Below are 20043 nucleotides of genomic sequence, written 5' to 3'. Positions count from 1 at the left end.
ATATACACACACACACACACACACACACACACACACACACACACACACACAAACTGGAAGGTATATAGCTAAATTTTAATCAAACCAGAAGACATACAACAAAATAGTAACCAAACCAGAAGATATATACCTAAATGTTAACCAAAATGGAAAATATATAGCTATATATACTTAAATATTAACCAAAACTGTTTCTGAGGCATTGGGCTGAAGCTAAGGGATCTGTGTTTATGCATTTCCGTTCTCAAACTTTTTCAATGACTGTATGACACGTAAGATCAGAACTCCCCGCCGTGAAAAACGTTATTTCAAACAGCACGGAAATGGCACTTCTCCCATGGTGCCTCTTCCTTGCTCAGGGATACATCACTGCTAACTGTCTGCTGCATGAAGTTGAGTTTTTTTAGCTTGAATTCAAGTCCCTCTGTCTAGGACCTCATATTGGTTCCTCATTCCCAACCTTGGAATCTTCCAGGAGAATCTTTAACTATAATCAGACTGGGCTCCTTGCTGCACTTTCTTAACCCAGGCCCCATCAGCCTGGCAGCAGGGAGAGGGGAGTCAGAGCTCTGCCTGTCCTGAGGTCACAGCTACAGCTCACCAATCTCTCACTGGGATTTTAGAGCACACCCTGGATTTCTTAATAAACTCGTTGGTGCTCCTGTTTAATTCTGACATGTTTAGAATGGCACTGAGCACATGAGCTGTGCATTTACTACAAAGACCATTATCACAGGCAGACAGGGTCACAGATGCTTCTTACACTTGTGTGCTGTATTTATATGTTGCCCTTGGTGGTTACACTGTCTTCTGTAGCATACTGTTCACACGTGATCTACACAATCCCTACCTAGACTATACGGGTATGTCTATATGCATCTGACTGCCCAGCTGCCAGTTCCTTAAGCATAACAGTCATTCACTAGCTCCAGCACAGAGTATACAGTATTCACCCAACAAACATTTGGGTACTAAACTATATATTAAAGTATATAAATTTGTATGTAAAATAAGTTGCTTAGGGAAAATCCTAGAAGCATGACTTATTAACAGAATACACCACTAGCACCAGAAAAATGTTAGTGAGATAAAGGAATATTATAGTTAAAGGAAATGTCTAGATTCACTTAGATTTGTTGGTGTATACAAATAAACTTAAAAACTCAATGCAGTGGAATTTCCATCCAGCATATTAATGTTTTATAAGACTATGATTCAGTAATAAGATGGGTGAAGGGAGAAGGAAGAAACTTTAAAGACTGTGATCTCAAATAGTAATCTTAGTTGGTATTTCCCGCACTATTCCTAAGTTACTCTTAAGTTATTATGTGTCTATGGTGACAGAAGGGTCTACTATGACTCATGAGACTCAGTGTTGTATGAGTAAGTGGTCTTTTGGGGAGCTATAATTTTTCTGTGGGGCTCTGGAGGAGCAATAACCACTCAAGGAGAGCATGACGGGTATATGTAGCCAGCAAATCCACTGGCTGCAATTAAGGATACCATGATGCCAACACACAGGTTTGGTTTTCCGTAATGCCTGGGTCTAACTCTGTCTGCATACCGCAATGACTACTCTCTTATGTCAGTCCCTGTTTCCATTCCCATAAACAACTTCACATCTTTCTTTTGAGCATGCAGGCCATATCCTTATCTCATGGATGGGCAAACTTGCCATCTTAATGGTTGTGATGTGCTATCAAGAGGCCAGTGATGATTTTATCCACCTGGGTGGAAAACTGAATCCAAAGGAGACTACACAGACAAAGGGAAGCACTTTATTATGTCCTACTGGATACCGAATAAAAGTGACTTTGTAGAACTAAGTTAGAAAATCAGTGAGGGGGGTAGTTTAAAACCAGGTTTTTTTTTTGTTGTTGTTGTTTTGTTTTGTTTTTGTTGTTGTAAGAGAATAACAGTTTATCTGGAGCCATTTTGAGTGAGTTACAGCCTAGGATCACAGATATAGGTTACCGCAAATTCTGTTTCAATGTGGAACCAGTTTTAAGATATTTCATAGTTTTACAGAACAAAAGAAAGTCACAAATCAAGGCAAATTTAACATATATTGGTGAGACCCTCACAGAGGCTGGTCTGGGGAGATGGAGGAAGCTTGTCCAAAGGCCCAAGATGCCATCTGATAACACTCCTAGCTTCAGGGTTGGTGGAAGCTAATAGTCAGGTAAGTTAATGGACTGCAAAAGGTCTGTATCCATTAGTCACGAGAAGTTAGTTCAGAAGCAGAGGTGGGCCAGGGATGGCTGTTCTGCAGGAGTAGAACTAGCCCAAGATAAGGCAATTACCCCTGGGACCTGCAATACTACAGTCTCTCCACAATACAGAATTGGAGTAGCCAGGCGATGGTGGCACACGCCTTTAATCCCAGCACTCGGGAGGCAGAGGCAGGCGGATCTCTGTGAGTTCGAGACCAGCTTGGTCTACAGAGCTAGTTCCAGGACAGGCTCCAAAACCACAGAGAAACCCTGTCTCGAAAAACCAAAAAAAAAAAAAAAAGAATTGGAGTCAATCAGTTTCGTCTGTCATAGCTTCTTCAAAACCAGTTTTTATTTGAGTGCTTAAAATCATAGCAGGCATGTTTTAAAATAGCATTTTAAAGAATTCAGAGAAATAACATCAAAGTATCATAGAATGCCTAGTTGTAAGTGGAATCCTATCTAATGCTGGAATCAGGGAAATCTGACCCCCTCACCCCATTCTGTAAGGCTAACGACATTTCCTCAACTTCCCAACTGGTGAAGTTTTGCAAAGACTAAGAGCCTGATTTGGTTTGTAGTTGCCCGAATCTGAACACTAAGCCATTTGTAATAGGCTGTTCTGCATCAAGTTCATGATTCTGTAATGAAGATGCCCCTGGCTGATTTACAACTGTTGAGTGGGACTTGGTTAGTCCCAGGTTATAAATACAGCCTGACTGCTGGGGTGTGGACGCAGCAGAGACAGCACCACCGCCCTGCAGCAGAAGCACAAAGGCCTCTGGATTTGAAGAATAAACATATACTTCATGGGATATACGATCTTTGGAATATTGTTGACTTTAATGAAAGATATTAATAATGAGTATAGAGTTCTCCATGATAACACATTAAAAACGTTTTACCTATTAACAAGACAAAATTTTTTTTAAAAAATCTTGTGTTTGTTGTAGTAAAACCTAGTCAATTTAGACTAACGATCTAAAAGTTACATCTGAATCAAAATCTAAATTGTATTATAAATGAGTACAAACAAAATGTAGGCTATTTTTCAAGCTGAGGTCCTTCATGGGTCACTTGGAATTAGCAAATTTATGACAGTTCTACCATGCTTGAGAACAGTTTACTTAAAAACTCCAGCTTTTGTGTTTTGCATCTGAGTACTGTTAGCTTAACAAACTACTTTCCAGATGCAGACTTAAGGCCAAATTCACCAAGCCATTTTATTTATTAACAATTATTAAATACTGAAGTTTAAATACATAAGAACTATATGAATTGACCAGTGATTGATCACACACACACACACACACACACACACACACACACACACACCCCTGAACACTTAGACAGGGCGAAAGTTTTAGGTCTTGCTCATTTTTAAAGAATGCCATGAAACAAAATCGGTCAGTGTGTGAAAAACAACGCAAACACAAACACACAAGAAAGTGTGGTGGACCGTCTGAGTAGGCTTCATTAAACACGTTATTAATTAGTTGATCCAACAGTCTTTAATTGAAAGGAGACATGGAAAGGGAATTACACGAAATGTTTTAAACACGTAAACATCATCTTGTAGAGAGCCATTAAGCAAGAGCTAGCACACTGTGGCATTAAGAGTGTTAAATAAACTATCACTGCTCCCGCTTCCTTCAGGATAGAGAGTCTTGTAGGTGTTTTGGATTTATGAACTAGCAGGCTAGTTAGCATCCTGAAGACAAAGGGCTCCGTCTAGAACTAACCCATACCTGCTGGGAAGAGACAATCCCCTCACACTTGGAATCCTGCAGTCCTTTAAGCTGCTTGCTCTGTAAGAGTGCAAGCTGGGCCCGACATCATTCTTCATCTCCGACCAGCAGGTCTCACTAAATAAAGACCACGGTGCCTTGTTAGCCAACAACCGGGCGTGAAATCACTACACTGTGATCCCGCACTTTCGGCGTCAATCAATCCCCCCTCTCCCCCAAATATAGATCTGCGTACACAGGGTCCATAAAGAGAGGGGACGGAAGCAATGGAACACCATGAATGTATCAGGGCAGCCGTAACATATCCATATGGCATATTTAATTCCATATGGGGAGATTAGTGTCTTCACATAAAGCAGTTCTGAGCTGGCTAATAAAAGCAAGACACGTGCTTTCAATGTCATCCTCAGACTTTGAACTTGCACAGGATATATAACGGAGAGAACTGTAAAGACAGATGTATGGACGAGAACAAGCCCCTGTCAGCCTACAATTGCTAACAGACTCGAGTGTGTCTGACACGGCACTGGGGTTGGAACGTATGTTCTTCTGAAGGAGTATTAACACTGCAGGCATTAGCTACATGCCAAGGGAAGAGGGTTTGAAGTGCTAAACACTATTAGACTGTCACTTGCGGGCCCTCAGCAGTTCCCCATCACACCCAGAATCCTGCATGCTTGTGTGTATCTGTGCTTAAGAAAGGTAAAAGGTCAAAACAGGAACAGGAACGGGGCAGTAACGAAAGTGACGTTTTTAAAACTTGAAAGCCAGTATGCTCGGCAAAGGGGTTTGGGAGGGCAGATAAATGTTTTGAAATATGGGGCTGGAGAGGTGGCTCAGAGGTTAAGAGCATTGCTTGCTCTTCCAAGGGTCCTGAGTTCATTTCCCAGCAACCACATGGTGGCTCACAACCACCTGTATTGAGGTTTGGTGCCCTCTTCTGGCCTTCAGGCATACACACAGACAGAATATTGTATACATAATAAATAAATAAATATTTAAAAAAATGTTTTGAAATAAAGTTTTCAGTGTTTCTCCCCACCTGTTGGGGAGGGAGATGCTATGTAGCATCTGTAGCTGTTGAAATTTCCTTCCTTTGACAGCTATGTACTTGGTGTCTTGAAAAAACTCTCCTGCCTATATTCATAGAATAGTTCTTCAGGAGGGAAATATTATTTTATGGCAAAAATCAGAGTTCTAAATGACGATCACTAATTAAAAGAAATAAGCTAAGACTCTGGGCTAAACTAAGACTCCAGAGTGTTCTAAAAGCATAAGTTCTTCCATGTTGGGTACATACATTTTCACATATGGCTCACTGTGTTTTTCATAGGAAATTTCAAGAATTATTGCTGCTAACCTGTAGGATATGCTCACGGGTAGAAGCTATATCTCGTCTTATATGGTGCTTGGAAACAGAACGAAACCGACCAGCGTTTATTGACATGCACTGATATAAAGGAAATAAAACCATAAAATAATATCTGTAAGGATGGCAAGATGCTGTCTAACTATACTTTCTCCGTGGTGCTGCCAAGAGTCTCCTCCAAGCATGCAGACCAGACTCACAGCTGTCTCTCCAAAAAGAAAACTCTGCCTTTAGGAGTGGGTACTCTGATTCTACAGACACTGTAGCCTACAATCCAGGATAAGGTTGTGTTTATAGGGTCACTGTACCGTCTACCCTACAGCATGAGTGTTAACTATTAGCTTACAAACCTCAGCGTCCCCAAAGAAGCTACCAGTACATCTTACAGAGAGGCAGGGGACGGCAAATTTTTTAATATGAGTGAATGTAGTTTTGTATCTACTCCATTATTTGGGCTGCAGATTACCTTTAAAAATGAACTTCTAATTTCACTATTTATGCTGCTTTGAGTTTTAAGGTAACTATTGCAAATGTGTGTCTGCGTGCGTGTGTGGACAGACAGGTGTACACATATCAACTTTAACCCTAGATCTCTATTTGTTTCTTGACTAATTCCTTGATAATTTGAATGTTAAAATATGCTAATGTGAAGATCAAGCATAATTAGAATCATAGATTAGAAGAATAGACATTATCATACCAAAAGAGGAATAGTTTCTGTTTGTTGCTATGCTGGATTATTCATTGCCCTTTCTAGGTTTTTTTTTTATGCAGAAAAAAATAAAGAATGGTTTTGATCCTGAGACCCACAAGCTCACATCATATATGCATGCTGGTAATAGCCACACTGATGTGGAAGGTAATTATCACATACGCAAATGCAGTCGGCTAGGGCAAAGATTACGTGTCTTATATGCAGAGAGAGGACAGTGCACCGATAATTCTCAGTTCTTTGAGAGGCAAATAAACAACACATCCCATTTATTTTAAACTTCTGAGATGCCCTTGACAAATTTCTACGTCAACAAATGCTTTATAAATGCAGTGAACATGGAGTTAGGAGAGAGTATTTTCTCATATGTGGACATTAGCTAGGTTTTCTACTCAACATACAAATTATCTTCACAGTGAGCATACTGGGGCCCACCTGCCATCTGCCTTTTTCTGACAGTAAGATACCCTAAAACACAGTTGTTCCCCCTCCCATGTAGATCTTCTGAAAAGATAAAAGCAGCAAACAATGCTAAAATAGACCAATGAAAACAGGGAAATAAAATTAAATATTTTAAATTAATAAAATTAAATAATTTCTTTAAAAATAGTACTTTTTAAATTGTGGGGGGAAGCTTCATTGATTGTGTATAATTATGTGTGTGTGTGTGTGTGTGTGTGTGTGTGTGTGTGTGTGTGTGTGGAAAACCACGGGCACACAGAAGATAAAAAAACAAAGATGTTTTAACATGACAAAGCAAAAGTTAGGAAGCAGCGGTGGAAAGCTTGTGATGTCACATAGAATATGAGCAGATGTCATTATGTACACTGGACAGTAAGGCCAGGCAAACGCCTCGGAAATTTAAAAGATTTACACAACTGGTGCCATTCAAGACACAGCTGCTACCAGACACCAGCCTAGGGCTCAATGACCCTGGGAAAGTAAGGGCAGCTCCCTCCCTGACAGAGCAGTAAAGGAAACAGGACTGTCTAGCTGCCTCCCACCTTTCCAAACTACTTCAAGACAGCCTTGAACTTCCTCATGGACAGGGGCCGTGGTGTGGCTGGCCTGGGAAGCCATTTCTTCATTTCCTGTCACTAACTCAGAAAAGGGAATGTGAGCATGAGTATTGTATTAGCCATGGCTGTTGTCAACACCAGCCACTAATGACCCAATTTGGGAGATGAGGGGTGGAGGGGAGGAGGTTACAGACCAACAACAGCAGTGTCTGAAGATGTAAAAGATCTTTCTAGAGGTAATTAAAAAAACTGTTGGCAACTTTAAAGGCTGGCTTTCTCGTGCGCGGCATGGCATAGAACAGCTTGTAGGCGGCAGACCAATAAATTTCAGTTAACTTTCAAGTCATGTCAGCATGCAGCCCTGGCTGGTTTATTAATTTAAGGCTCAGCCCTCTAAAAAGCTATGTCTAGAGGAATAAGGCACTCAGCAAAGTACAGCGATACGGCTGGATCAGAACAGGTCTTCAGGAATTCAGGGTTACTGCATCAACTTGAAATCCCCAAATATAGAAGAGAATAATGGGTCGCCCCTCCTCCGGCATGCGGTTCCTCGGGAACGTGAGAGCTCTGCTTCTGAGCACACGCTGTACCTGTGCAGCAGACACCAATGGCTTTCCTTGCCCAGGCTTCAGCAGTTTGCTACGCAGGCATAAAAAGTGAATGTTCAGAGCTTACGCCAGAATGGGGCCGTTTCCCCTCTTTCTCTTTGTGTTGCCTCTAACAGCTATCTTTAGTGGACAATTAAAGTCTTAAGGTGGAAATGACGTGCTAGAGAGCTTATGATTTACCTTTTGATCATTTCCGCCCTTGCATATTTTATTTTGATTCTTTACCTTGCTTTTATTTTATTTTTAAATAATTTTCAGAAAAGGTAACAGTTGTCAGAGGCTCCAAGACATCGGGGTGTTCTGAAATTACTGATTAGTATTTTAAGAAATGAAAATTAATCTTCCTATGCAGTGATCATGCTAAAAAATCACTATTATATCAGTTGGGGCAAAGCACTTCAAACCACGTGACTTCCGCTCTTTTGGAACATTCTAAACAAACAGGGATAGCTTCCTGGCCCCATCAGAACCGGTCAGTCACTAAGGCTTCAGCGAAATTCTGCTGTTCTAACTGTATTTTTATCCTGAAAGAAATATTTATGCGATGCCAAGACCATCCAAAGATGGCCCATAGTGACAGCATCTAATACACGTGTTTCTTAAAACACCAAATGCTTATGCAGAAATCTCAGGTGCCTTCAGACCAATGTGCTTTCATGAAATTTACAAGGAACATTATCATTTCATTAATAACCAACTGCGATATATATTTGAAGAACCAACTGAAACAATGACACTTCTGCCACATTTTCATGTTGAGAATTTTAGATTAAAGACAGATTTACGCTTTTTTTTTTTCCCTGACTGCATTCAGTTTTAATCAAGATTCCCCGGGCTTCTCACTCATAGTGAAACTGTATTTAAATAGGGCCTTTAGGGTGTTCAAGTTACAGATTAATTAACTCAATTTGGACAGGGTTTGAGGAGCACCGTAGTTCCTGAATCTCTAATTTTATCTCCAGAGGTAGCCGAGTTCCTTTAGATATTAGCAATGAAATAATTGCATAGGCTTAGACTGATTATGATTGAAACATTTAAAATAAAGTGGGCTTGTCAGGCACAGAATAACAAGACAGTGATAAAGGCAGTAATGATACACTATTAGTTTACAGATGCCAGCTCACTGCTGCTGAGCTTCCGTCCAGACTCTACCCATGCAGACAAGGTTTAAAGACACTCTGGAGCATGTTGTGCCAAGGACTCCCTGAGCTGGTCCACGCGGAGTGCTCCACGGGGCTTCCGCGTGCACCAAGCACTCTGTGAGATAAGGGTTATGACTCTGTGGTACAGTGCTTGCCTAGTGTGTGCATGCTTGCCTAGCGTGTGCATGCTTTGCCTAGCATGTGCAGAGGGCTCTGGCCTGCATCCCCAGTGCTGAGGAAACAAAGGAGATGCTATTGCCATTGTCACTACTAATCTTACTGGGCTTTATGGCATGACAGACTCTGGCACTAAGCAGGGTTTATGGAAAATGGTTTGTGTGTCTTCTGATATGTTTTCTGCTTTTTTGGGGAGACCTCTAACCCTCACAGAATCTCCTGCCAAAGCTACTGCATTTCTTCTCCAGCTCCAAATATACTCTGACCGGCAACCTTCCTGGAATGGGTTGTTGATTGCTAAGTACCAGGTCTGATGCTCCAGCTCCATCTCAGATGCCACCTTCTCCCTGGCCACTGCTCCGCAAAGTTTGTTTCCCCTGCTAGGCTGCATTTTAGTTATTATTGTACCGGACAGTCCATTTCATATTTAACATGGAATAGAAAGAGCTACATCGAAGGCCACTTACTGCAGAACTGCTGGAACCCGGGAGCTGTCTCCTACATGCCTGTATGGCTTAGGGAATCCCTGGGGTCTGCTGACATCTGATACATGTTTGCTGGTTTGTCTGCTGGCTCTCACTCGTCTCTGTCACTTATTCCCATGACGATCTTTTCTTCCTTGGAAATTCCCTTCACTCCTGGATGCCCAGAAACCATATGAAAATCTTTCCCTTTGAGGCTAGCATTCTGCCATGTGCCACAGAACAGGCAAGTTTACCTCAAAGAAACTTTATGTAATAAGAAACCTGATTAACTGTCAGAAAATTTGAAGCACGTCTCAGATGAGCTTCAGGAAGGCTCTGGACTTAAGTGAGAGATGTGTCCTAGGTTGTCACCAGGAAGAAACGTCCACGAAATAAATAGAGCTGAAGAACACAGGCCCTCCCTGGTGGCAGGGAGATGGAGGGCAAGGGAGCTTGACTCATGGCCCTTCCAATGGAGGCTGACACTGCTCTGTTTTGTCCTTCTTTTATTTTGTTAATGAACTGCAGAAAATCTGTATTTTTACCTGAAATCCGACTGACTCTGATCTGAAAGCTTTAAAACACTGAGTCAGGCAAATGCTCCGTGGAGGAGAGCAGTATCTACCACACCTTTCCAGGTTCCAACTACACACGTGTTTCTACACGGTTGCAGGTGAGGGTGCCCTGGCTGGTCATCAGGGAGGGAGACAGGCACCCGGCACGCACCTGGCACTTCTGTCTTCAGGTCTGACTGTGCGCTCTTTCCTGTCGGTGCTGACCTCTCCCCGCAGCTCAACAACAGTGGCCCGGCTTTCCAACACTGATGTGTATCTCATCTGAGCTCTCTCATGTCTGGAGAGAGGAAATCTTCGGCCTTGCTTTTGAATTCCCATCCTCAGGCTGCTGCTATTGGGCTCAGTTCTACCTTCCCAGACTTGGCCAAGTTGTCCTATTTCACAGCTCAGCCCTCTTGAGCTCCTTGAGGACCCTTGTGCAGGGGCCATGTGGCCAGTGAGCAACTCCCAACACTTGGGCATAATTTTATTAGTCTCCTGGCTATTGCCCTCCATTTCAACATATGGCTATGCCACATTGGTGACGTCTTTGGAATGGCCACTACTGATGAAATTGTAATTATCGCTTTCAATGACTGTTTCCTCTTTATCACTTTCTCTGCTGCACCCAAGCAAGTCTTAGCCGTCTCCTGCACCCAGACCTTCATTTGTGCTTCTTTGTCACTGACTGAGGAAAAAGATCTCTTGAATGTCTCTTCTCAATCGCTATAGAACTCTTTACTTCAGCCCTTTGACAACTCATACCAACCCACGCTCTGATCGTCCTTTCTCCTTTTGCCACCTTTACCAATTTTCTATCAACTAACAAGATGCATTATAAGGGGTGTCTATATTTTCTTTTCATTCTAGATAAAGAAAGCAGAGGACTAAAAAAAAAAAAAAAAAAAAAAAAAACACCCAAACTGGCATGAAAGATCTCAAATGAATCTCTTGTGTTTATCACAGAAGCTGCTGAGTTCAGTTACTGAGCCCTTTGGGCTCATACTCCACAGTCTACATTCTGGCTTCCCACAAGCAGATGGATGAGACAGGTAGGGTGTCATTGCCAGGAAAGCCAAGGTTCAGAACTGCTGACTTAGCTCAGGACACCAAGCTTGTAAGTCATACAGTGAGGTCCCGGAGCTCTGGAAGCTAGGAAAGGCCTCCACAGGGCTGCCCCAGTTTCAGAAAGCTGCTGCAACTCAGCCAATTCCACAGAGCAGGACTGTGTAATACATGATTAACAGAAGGTCCATACGAGCAGGCAAATATGGAGGAAGCTCATAATGACTCCCGTCTTTTGTTGAATAAGCACTGAAAAAAACTTATCTTTAAATATAAGAGCCCCATAGAAGGGTCTGGCTTTGGGGCAGTCTGTGTCACATAGATGTCCTTGTTCAATGTCAAGGGCAGGGAAAAAGAAAACAATCTCCGACTCTATTTCAACTTTCCAGAGGAAGTCACATAAAATACACTTTGAGGAAAGTCAGCTTGTTTTGTTCTTAGGTCTTTGTTCTTTTCGTATTCATCTTTGTTGAGGAATCTCTTCTCTTCACGGTCCTCAGCTCTCTAAGGACCTCATCAGGGCACGTGAAGCCGCTCCCAAGTCCTCGGTGCTCCTGTCACTGCTGCATGATTCACTCGAAGGAACCAAACAGGAGCCATTACGGAGAGGACTAACGGCTTCTCTCTTTATTCAGTTGTAAAGCTTTCAAAGTCTGCTTATATTTAGTGTTGTTCAGAGCTTTTTTTCAAAAATGGAGTTAATTAGAGAAAGAAGATTCAGCTTGGGTGGAGGGAGGAAAGAGAGAGAGAGAAGAGAAGGGAGAGGGAGAGGAAGGGGGAGGAAGAAGGAAAAAAGGGAAGAGGAGGGAGAGGGAGAGAGAAACAAAACACAGGTCTAGCTGGCTCCCCAAATCTTCTCTAAAACAGAGAAACAACACAATGGCTGCTGTACTTAGGTCTGGAAACCCTAAGGGAAACCGGAGAAACCGTCCCTTCAATCTTCTGGCCATTGCATCCTTTGTTAAAAAAACATCTTAGGTGGAAGCATAGAGTGTAAAGCAGATTAAAGTGGAATTACTTTGATGGGCAAGTTCAGGGGCTGGAGGTCTGCCCAATGCTCCCCTCCCCCTGCCTCCCAGGAGAAGCAATGAAGGGGATCTGAGGAGCAGGGGCTGCTTTGAAACTTGTTTTGGTCACAGCTCACTGTGAAGGAAAATGCATTTTATTAAGTGACTTAGTGTGGTATGGCAAACACGTGCACACAGTCACACACACGCATGCACTTGGCTGAAAGAATCATTTCATGAAACCTAACTGACTCCTACTTGTGATCAGTGCAGGCAGCTCTTCTTTTCTATCTCCGTTTCTGCACCTAAGAGACACCCCTCCAGTCTAGCACAGTGACATCATGCTCCGTCAAGGGAGTTCAAAGCCCTGCATCCACTACCCAGAAGAGATCTGCAGACACAGAACATGGCCCAGTCTGCACGTCTACCAACCAGTACTAAGGGCAAAACACAGCAAGAGGTGGTAGATGGGAGCCTTCCATCCTGGTGGATTCACTTGTGGGGCACTGCAGTGCTGACCTGGAGTGATGTCTGGTTCCTCCCTATGACAAAACACAGGCCAAGCGTACCTGGTTCCATTCTCATGAATGAGACCAGTAGGGAAGCCAGAACGGAGACCCCAGGACAATGGTGCAGGTGAGACCTCAAGCGTGCCGCAGTCCCATCATCTTGTTTTAGTTTTGCTTTGGCTCCACAAAATGTCCTACATCCTTGTGGTCAGCTCGTGTTTTATTAAACCAAGAGAAGAGACCACTGCAGTGGTGACGAAGGTGATGCGATTGTCGTCAATGTACATAAAGTCTCCTTGCACTGTGCGATCATCACCAACATGAGGGGGGGTGTCCTCTTTAGAAGAGCAATGGAGAAAATGCTTCTGATGAAGTTAAAGACTACTAGAGAGAATGAGAATGAAGAATTCCCAGTGCCTGTTGCTTCTCTCCTTGGGGTCCAGAGATAGTCAAAGGTTTTCCGCATTTTTCTCACTAATGTAAAAATTTAAAAAACAGAGAAATAAACAAATGTCACTACTTAAATGTTTGTCCCTTGTCACCTCCAATAGCAACAAGAGGTTCTAAGAAACACACCCTTTAAAAAGAATCCAGACACCGTAAAGCTACAGCCAGACTTCAAACATATGTGCTGCTTCCACGCCACATTACAAAATGGACTTTTATAAACTTCGTTCTACAAAAATAAATAAGTCGAAGTAGTAGAAAAAGATAAAGTCTTCATACAGAATTGCAGCAATTATATACCCACAGCTACGCTATAACCCAAAACTTTGCAAGGGCTTTGATTACTGAACCATGGCCGAAGTGAATAATTTGCTTTTCACTAGGAAAACAAGCACATTCATTCCCGCCACAATGGAGAGAGGCAGTTTTAATTAAACCTTATCAAAAGATGAAGAAGGAATACACTCAATACCCATTCCACAGAGCTCTATTTTCATCTGTTTAGTTTAAGCTCGCCATGTTCATGCAATAATTATCCACTGTCCAAGGAATGCCGGAGTTGTGTTAATGTTGGTAAAGATTTAATTAGCTCAATTATCTAGAGAGTATTGAAGTGAAGCTCGGCACAGTACAAATTTCTTCAGGCTTTATGCATATCTCTGATCCAAAAACATGAAACTGCAGTCGGAGTGAACAAAAGCCTCTTACCTCTGCAAGTCCACCACAGAAACAGTTCCACACCTTGTAATTTTATTACTCCAATTAAACATGCAGTCTTTAGAAGCACAGCCGGAAGGCTTATCTCCGTGTGTGTGTGTGTGTGTGTGTGTGTGTGTCTGTGTGTGTGTATGTGCGCACAGTACATACAGTCAACTTCCTCAATCTGTAAATACGTTCTGAGAAAGTTAATTAAATTTGCCATTAGATAAATATTAACATTCAAAGTCCAACCCTTAAAAAGGTTCTCTTTTCTTCAACATAGCCTACATGTATTACCTTTTTCCCAGAAAGCAACACATTTAGACACTGTTGAAAGCACAGCGATACAGACAACTGTTTCAATCTGTCAGACACCCGGGACAGATAGTAGGGTTCATTTCAGAAAACAGATTGGCCCCCAGCGACCTGACCTTCCTGATGGGAAAGAGAACACAGCGCCATGCTTGACAAGCTCAGCAACAAAGAGGTATATTCAAGTCCCCCCAACTCAGACATGCTTCTCACAGGGAATGCAAAGCAGGCCACAGAATGCAGCACTTCCAGCAAGGAGAGTTCACTGAGATCAGAGGCGGCAGCCCCACCATCACCAAACTGACATAGTTAGCAAAGTCGCAAGCACCGTTTCATCCTCCCACTCACAAGTTCAGAAAGCTCCTACCGGCCATTGCCAGTGTCTCAACTCCTGGCCTCACCTACGAGGATTCCCACCAGCTTCAGAGCAGCAGCAGAAGCCCCCAGACAGGGGCTTCCTGATAAAAGGTGCCTCATTTCTGTCACTGAGTCCATAGCCTTTCTCCCAGAAGCCAGAGCCTGTGAGTCTCTCTCCTCACATGTTATCAGTTCTGCCTTGATTGTGGAAATCAGACAGACATTCCCTGTTTTCATAGATACAGAAACATTTCTCATTATTCCCATTTTATGTTTGTATGTGGGCTTCCAAGAAAGTCTAAAGTGAGCCAAAATCTAGCTTAAAAATCAACAACTAAAAAGAAAGCGATAAGGCAATGGCCTTCATCAGGAAAGATGCAGGCTGCATTTGGCACTATAAAACAATGCATGTACTTTTTCCAGCTTCCAATGTCAAGTTATTTTACATCCTAGTTGATCTATTACAAGCAATGTTTAGTTCACATGTTGTAAACTTTACACACACACACACACATACACACTCATATGAAGATACTAGATTTCTTCACTTAGACATTAAGCTCTAGGTGGAAAACCGTCAATTTAAAAGGCAGTCACAACTGTTCATACTACCCTTACAAACAAACACACCGACTGAAAACAAAGTAAGACTGAGCATATGTGTTTATACACGTTTTCCTGATTTACAGGGGTTAAAAACAGTAGGGAAGTTGAAACAAGTCTTGAGTTCAGGTCCCTGAATACTGGGATGGGAATGGGCTTCAGAAACACACAGCTCGCTACAAATGTGTAAATGGACATCATGGCATGTACTTAGAGGGGAGAATACACCACTACATGCCACGCAGCACATTCCGCGTTGGCAAAGAAGGACTCATTCTGAGAACTGGACGTAGACTCAAATCACAAGCCCATCGCACCAGGTTAAAGACGAGGCCGGTGGTGAGTGGGAAAAGCTGTACAGCAGAGCCCTGCAAACAGCTTATCGCAGCTCGGACGTGACCCTACAAGCGCAGCAAATGCTAGAAGGAAGCAAATGACCCATGCTACTCAAAACTGCTTCTTATCTTGAGGAGGGGAGCATATTTTTGGTAAGTGAGCTGAGACCTCCTTTGTGTCCGCAAAGAAAGATTTAAGTGAGGGCTGCTTTTGCCTTCTTTGTGGACAGCAAGGAAGTGATGGAGGGGCCTATTTGGCTAGGACCTAAAAGGGACTCTCAGTACTTCAGCGTTCTCTGCCTAAGAACAAAGGGGCTTGGGTTCAGGCTGCAACACGAGCCATTTTCACCACACAAATCCTCCCCCTCCCCTTTTTTTTTCCTGCTGGTAGGAGGGGAGACTTTGAGCCCTTTGGGTTTAGAAGATCTTCAAACAGACAATGGTGTGCAAACAGCCCTCAAGAACATAACTTCACTGGAGCAACCTCTAGGCTAAGCCTAAGGCTTTGAGAAAGGCTGATTTCCCTGTGCTCCTCACCCTGAACAAAGCCAGACCCACATTACTGACATCTCCTCTCTATGCATTAGGCCTTTGCAGGAAAAGTATGCAAATGCTACCCGGGCCCTTGTTTGAGCCTGTTCTTCCTGAGGTAGCTTTTCTCAGGGCTGACTCCAGCAGACCCTCCACAGCCTGGCTCTCAGAGACAAGCCTTCCAATTCTGCATCTTTGACACGTCTGACAGTCATAACCCTGGCCTGCTGCCTCTTCGAAAAGGGGCTTCACTTAGTCCTAATTAACTATTCCGTGCATTTCCTAAGTATGGTAATTGTGCTAAAAGCCAACAAATGCTTCCCAGCCAAATCTCTGGCCCCTGGGCAACCTCTTCCCTCTGACTCCTTGCACACATACCCTTCTCTTTTCTCGGTTCTTCTTCGGTAGTCTTCCACATGAACGGGTGGCATGAAGGTGGAAGTTGGAAGGCAGGCAGTTCAAAGGACACTACATGCTGAGTAGTGGAAAGCCACAGAGAAGGCCAAAGGGGTTTTAAAGTGGCACACAGTGTCTTCTGCAGGCAGAAACAGAGGCAGATACACACACACACACACACACACACACACACACACACACACACACCATGAATGTATTTATGTAAAATAGCCAGGGAAGAAGCAATGATTGGTTCCTGCAGATAAAAATCCTACAAATTCAGTTTTTCTCCATCTTGTTTTGATTTACTACATTTAAATTTATTTATTTATTTATTTTACATCCCTGCCACAGTTTCCCTTTCCTTCTCTCTTCTCAGCCCCTCCACCCCCATTCCCCTCTGTCCCCACCCCCCAATTCACTTCTCTGTTTCTGTTCAGGAAAGAGCAGGTCTCCCATGGGTATGAACCAAAAACATGGCATATCAAGTTGCAGTAAGACTAGGCACCTTCCCTTGTATTAAGTCTGGGCAAGGCGACCCAATATGAGGAGTAAGGTCCCAAAGGCCAGCAAAAGAGTCAGAGACAGGCCCTGCTCCCACTGTTTGGAGTCCAACAAGTAGATCAACTGTAATATGTGCAGAGAGCCTAGGTCGGTTTCATGCAGGCTCCCTGGTTGTCTGTTCAGTCTCTGTAGGCTCCTATGAGTCCAGGTTATGCTTCATCCAGCAAAGGATGGAAACAGATGCAGATCCACAGGCAAACATTAGGGGGAGCTTGGGGAATCCTGCAGAAGAGGCCAGGAGAGGATTGTACGAGCTAGAGGGGTCAAGGACATCGCAAGAAAATCCACATAATCAAATTGATTTTTTTTTTTTTTTTGGTTTTTTGAGACAGGTTTTCTCTGTAGCTTTGGTTCCTGTCCTGGAACTAGCTCTTGTAGACCAGGCTGGCCTCGAACTCACTGAGATCCGCCTGCCTCTGCCTTCCGAGTGCTGGGATTAAAGGCATGTGCCACCACCACCCAGCCTCAAATTGATTTTCTTAATGGTTGATTCTTTGCAAAATTAAGTTTCAATTTCTACTACAAATAACTGGTACAATCAGAAGACAATGGCTTCGTCTCTCATCCGTAGTATACAGACAGAACAGAAATAGGTTCATGGATCTAAACGTTTGACCGCTCACTCACAGCTTCAGATGCTGGCAAACAGGTGGTTGTCCATTTAAGACCGCTTATGTTTCTACAGGCAGACCAACCCCACTACCATCAGGAGCCATTTAGAGTGAGGCTGGGTTATAAGAACATTATTTACCTGGAAGACTTTCTATCAGCCAAGAACTATTTAATTTTGTCCCCCAGAACAATCTAGAAAGCAGGTCTTCCTTGCAACATTGCCATCTGCTCAGGCCAGTTAGTCTTGGCAGAGGTAAATACATTAAAATCTGAACATGAAGACCCATTGCCATCTGGATCCTGCTAGCTGAGGCAGTCTCTTTTGCTGACTCTAAATTCCCTGCCTTCTTCCAGAACATTCCTTAAAGAAGTTGAACTTTGTGCCAGGGCTTTGGTTTGGGGCTTGCTTCCCTTGTTCTAAAGCACCATTCCTCTTCACGGGAGAGAGAGCAGAAGGAACACACGAGTTGGGAGACAGGGAGAAAGACTGTCCGGAGTGCCATCTTTTGAGTAGGCTTCAACCATGGCAATCACGAACCGGCAGCAGCTGTTCGAGGCTTGCAGCAGACTGGTCCTGTTGACAGTCAGTCACAAACGGGGAATGGGAGCCATGCAGCCCTGCTCTTCCCTGTTGGCAGAGTCTAGCTGATGGGGATCCATAGTCCTCAGTTGTGTACCCACTGGTGTGGTGAGTCTACCAGGCTCCAGTAGCTCAAAACCCATGGTCACATGGATGGTCCTGGCTAAGCTCAGTGGGTCATGAAACAAGACGTGAATATGGGAAATATATTTAAATGGAAGAAACGAGTGTAACAGGATGGGAAGGAAGATAAGAGAGGGTAGGGCAAGAATAACCAGAATAATGCATTATATAAATACATAAATGATCAAAGAACAAATTTAATTTACAGCAATAAAGAGAAAACACCATTCCTTTCCTTCATGATTAATGCAAATTCCAACTTCTCCTTCTGCTCAGAGCCTCTCCCTTTGGCACTACTTGGGCAAAATCCTCCGGCAAAATTAGTTTATCCTTCATCTATTCCTCTGTATGGGTTTATGCAAACTTCTGTTGAACCCATTATGTTTGTTAGCTAGAATTATGAATACCTTTTTTACTGCTGCCCAGTACAACACCAATACTGTATTTAATTAATCTGCTGGGGTATGTTGTTTGGCTGAAGAAAATGATGGAAACATGCTCTTGCCTCTCAGAGATGCACAGCTAAGAAAGGACGCATTTTGGTAGCTTTCGGTTCAGCTGCAGGTACTTTTTCATCACAGCAAAACAAACAGAAGTTTATTGTAGAGTTTTCAAACATGAGGACTTTTTTTAAAAAAGACAGATTTTTAAAAAAAAGAACAAAGAAAACCTCACTTACTTTTAGCACCACCAATCTTGCTTGAAAAGATTTTGGAAAACTACCCAGCTCGAAATGGCTAATCAAAGTTTTCCATACTTTTCTCAAACTCTAATTTTCTATCAAGAACTCTAATTTTATCAACAGCAACAGCTATTCTTGGCTACCTTCCATGAATGATGTTTTCTATGAATGGCAAACTTTTTTTTTTCTGATTATAAGAAAATGCTGTCAAGTGCCTACCCAAGTTTGAATCTCCATAGTTTGCAAGTTTGTTTCAACTTAAATCTAGATTCTGGAGATCAAAGCATCTAGATTAGCGTGTAGATTAAACAAGGACCTGTGACCCCCTTCCTGGGACAAGCATGACACCTAGGGATGCGGTAGACAGGATTTATGCACTTGCTGATCGAAGAGTACGGACTTGATAAAAACAAATAATTTTCATTTCTTTCTTAAGAACAGTACTAAATGGAACTAGCCTTTAAGAAGCTGTAATTGAGCCAAGACCCTAGCCACCCTAAAATGGCTCCCTTGGTTAGGATAACTCTTTCCCTGCTCCCATATCCACCCTTCCTCCATCTCAATTATCCCATTCCCACAAGCTCTCCCCAGTCCTCCCCTCCTCCCTTCTCTCTCCCCATCTCCCCTTCCCCCCACCCCACCCCCATGCCTGTGCTCCCAATTTTTGCCCGATGATCTTGTCAACTTCCAATATCCAGGAGGATAAATATATGTTTTTCTTTGGGTTCGCCTTCTTATTTAGCTTCTCTAAGATCACGAACTATAGGCTCAATGTCCTTTGTTTATGGCTAGAATCCGCTTATGAGTGAGTTCATACCATATTCTTCTTTTTGGGTCTGGGTTACCTCACTCAGGATAGTGTTTTCTATTTCCATCCATTTACATGCAAAATTCAAGATATCATTGTTTTTTACTGCTGAGTAGAACTCTAATATGTATATGTGCCACACCTTCTTTATCCATTCTTCTATTGAGGAACACCTAGGTTGTTTCCAGGTTCTGGCTATTACAAATAGTGCTGCTATAAACATAGTTGAACATATGCTTTTATAGTATGATTGGGCATCTCTTGGGTATATTCCCAAGAGTGGAATTGCTGGATCTTGAGGTAGGTTGTTTCCCAGTTTCCTGAGAAACCACCACACTGATTTCCAAAGTGTTTGCACAAGTTTACATTCCCACCAGCAATGGATGAGAGTTCCCCTTACTCCACAT

The 20043-nt window shown here is 42.9% G+C and overlaps 1 protein-coding gene across 5 annotated transcripts in view; it reads right to left on the bottom strand.

The window, feature by feature from the left end:
* The window catches only part of Cdk14 (cyclin dependent kinase 14), a 534756-nt gene that overhangs the window by 46238 nt on the left and 468475 nt on the right, over positions 1-20043 (bottom strand). The window contains exon 15 of one of the 5 annotated variants that reach the window (XM_026784636.1): positions 11875-13061. The exons of the other annotated variants lie outside the window; for them this stretch is intronic. The gene's annotated coding sequence lies outside the window, so the exon portion shown is untranslated. Of the gene's footprint in view, positions 1-11874; positions 13062-20043 lie in introns of those variants that run through there. 5 annotated transcript variants of the gene reach the window in all.

Source organism: Microtus ochrogaster, chromosome 26, assembly GCF_000317375.1.
Source record: "Microtus ochrogaster isolate Prairie Vole_2 chromosome 26, MicOch1.0, whole genome shotgun sequence".
Classification (NCBI taxonomy): domain Eukaryota; kingdom Metazoa; phylum Chordata; class Mammalia; order Rodentia; family Cricetidae; genus Microtus; species Microtus ochrogaster.
This window is presented reverse-complemented; position numbering and strand designations above follow the sequence as displayed.